Consider the following 3098-nt stretch of genomic DNA (forward strand, 5'->3'; position numbering starts at 1 on the left):
AAAAATGTTGTATAGTAGAAGTAATTTTCATAAGCCCTAAAAGCTGGGAGGTGAGGTTTGATTACAAAGCCTTTCATATGCAGAAGACAATCTATCCTATTTTTGGATTTCAACAAATAAATATTTTTAATGCTGCTGTTTATTTCCTTTTTTAATGCAACATTTTTTTCTTCATATTGCTCATAAGTTCCCTTATCTGTTTTAGTGTATTTATTAGTAGTCTCACCATAAGTCAATTTACATGTGGCTGTCCAATTTTATCCCTACCTGTTGTGCCAGTGTAATGATTAATAGTAATAGTAATATTTAACTCTCCAAAGTGTACCAATACAAATGATAGAGTATATGGTTGCATTTTTTTTTCTAATCTGTGTGCTTCTGATAGGGGCTATGATCAGTATTATTATTATTACTTTTTCTTTTGAAGTAACTGTGCTTCTTATTTGGGCCCATGAGTTCATAATCCCTTGGCATCACTGGCTATGCATTATTACCCATCAGTCAGTGCATCTGGGAAAAGGCCAGACTGCCATACCTGTTGCCCCTGACTTTCATACTGAAGCTGAATGTGCTCAGCTGAAAAAGCCTCAAGCACCAAAATCACCTTCAGTCATTTCTCACTCTTGCTTCTCAAATCAAGGTTTCACCCTTTGCTTCCAGTAGAGAAGTGGCTTTAGGAAGGACTACGCTTTTGCTCTTAATCCAAGTCATAATAGTTTGGAGGATAGCAATAGGCAAATTTGCCTAGAGTTACCTGAGCCCCATCCATTTCTCTCAGCAATTTAAATCACACACATTTGGTGATGTCCTAATTTTACTGATGAGGACACACATGGACCAGAGCATCAGTCATTGCTGTGGACTGCGGTTGGCACTGTTTGTTCAAAGGCAATGGTGAGGTGGGGCTGGGATGGCAGAGACGGCAGAGGGGGGTGGGAGGTGAATGATCATGGCCCAGTGGAGGTGGCCCATGTGAGAGCAGCACTCCATAATTTACTGCCTTATGTTTTCCTGCCATAGTGGTGCCTGGATGCCTCCTGCTCCAGTCTGAAGCCACCACTCAAGCCATACCAGTTCAACACTGACTTCTGTCATTTCACGGTCTTCACATCATTTTCTCTGTTTCTCATTTTCCTTCTGTCATTCTTCCAGGCATTGATCCTTGAGGAGAGAACAAAGAGTGATACTAAGTTCTGTATCTTTGTAGGAAGTAGAATCCAGTCAGAATCGAGTCAGGGCCTGTTTTAATTTCTTTTATGTCCTAAAAGGCACCTATTAAAGCTCGGATGGTGACCAGCAAGACTCTCTCAGAGGAAGGATGTTCTGCCTTTGGTGGGAACTTGCTGCTATTGCTGCTAAAATTGTGCACGATTTGTCACATGGCACTCCTCATACCATCCCTTTCTGAATATTTCAAAGTTTCACCAAGACTTAAATAATGGGAGCTTGCACACAAATAAGAGGGCTGTGTTTGTTTTCTATCATAGAGTGACACATGACTGTTTATTTTGCAGCTCTTATTACCTCACAGTTCTATCAGTTGGAATTCTGAGCACTCTGTGGTGGCAGAGTTCTCTGCTCAGGGTATCACATACTGAAATCAAAGCGTCATCCCAGTCTTCTATCTCACCTGAGGCTTGGGGATCTCTTCTAAGCTCACTAGTTGTGGCAGAATTTATTTCCTTGCATTGACAGGGCTGAAATAACTGTGGTTACCTTGCTGGCTGTCAAAAGGAGCTGTTATTAGCTGCTAGCGGCTGTCTGCCATTCTCTGCCATGTGATCTCCAAAACATGGCATCTTGCTTCTCCAAGGCCATCGTCACAATCTATCTCACTCCTTTTAAGGATTTTGCCAACCCAGCGTACTATCCTTTTCAATCAACTCAAAGTCAACTCATTAGAGACCATAATTCCTTCTGCCATAAACCATAACATAATCATCAGATTATGATGACAGTCCTATCATATTCACAAATCCCCCTGGCATTAAGGCTAGGAAATTACAGAGGGCATAGGCCAGGGGGCCTTATTAGAATGCTAAGAATCTGCAGTAGCATAAAATAAATTCAAATATATATTACATTAATTATAAGGTCAATACCTTGGTCAATAAAGAATAAATCGCAATTTCTATACCACCCAAAAACAATTTAAGATGTATACCAATTTAAGATGATTACGAGTCAAGTCCTTCCAAAATCTAAACTAAAGTGCACAGAAATTAAAGACCACTGAATAATTTAAGACGGTCTTTTGCCAGGATTTGGTCCTAGGGAAAATACTAGCACCTTAAAAATAGTTCATAAATGAGCAATAATGTATTTTCTTCTTTTGAATTCAGAGTAGGTGGCTTTATGAAACTCTATAATTTAATTATAAAGGATCAATAGACTACAAATAATAAGTCCCTAATATTAACTTAATTATACCTCCACATGGTAGACTCCACTCCTTTTTGTTACATTCTTCTCAGAAATCTCAAGTCTACCTTTCCAACCCTCTTAATAATTGTTTAAATATATGTAAATTTGCTAAATCATCAGGCAATATAGTTTAAATTGATCTTTCATATCTGAACATAAAAGAACAAATCTAAGACTGATAATTTCAGGAGAGTCCTATAAAAATCCCAGCTATTGAACCAAGCATAAAATAAGGATACTTTAGTTAAAGAAAAGGCTACCAAATCATACAACTTCTTCTTTAATCTCTAACAGTTTATGATAATCTGATGCACAACAATTTTTATTTTATAGGTCCTGTTTCATAACACTGTATGAAAGTTGATAACTTTTAGAGATGGTCAGTTTGAACGAGGCTGAAAAAGAAAAAAAATAAGGCATCATTTTCACATGAAAAGCAGCAAGTTGAGTACTGAGGGAGCCATTTTTCTGAAACAAATGTTAAGTGGTTCTGAAAACTTTGTAAAAGTCACAAGGAAATGTACATTGCAGTCTTTCTCCTATATATAGGCTGCAATAGAAATTTTATCTGTTTTGAAGTTCTGTCATAATGCATTACACTGACATTAAACTGGGACATGGAATTTTGACAAAAATTAAGCTTTTAAAAATATTTCAGTTGCATAAGTCATAAA

Source organism: Panthera tigris, chromosome A1 (genome assembly GCF_018350195.1).
Source record: "Panthera tigris isolate Pti1 chromosome A1, P.tigris_Pti1_mat1.1, whole genome shotgun sequence".
In the NCBI taxonomy this organism is placed as follows: domain Eukaryota; kingdom Metazoa; phylum Chordata; class Mammalia; order Carnivora; family Felidae; genus Panthera; species Panthera tigris.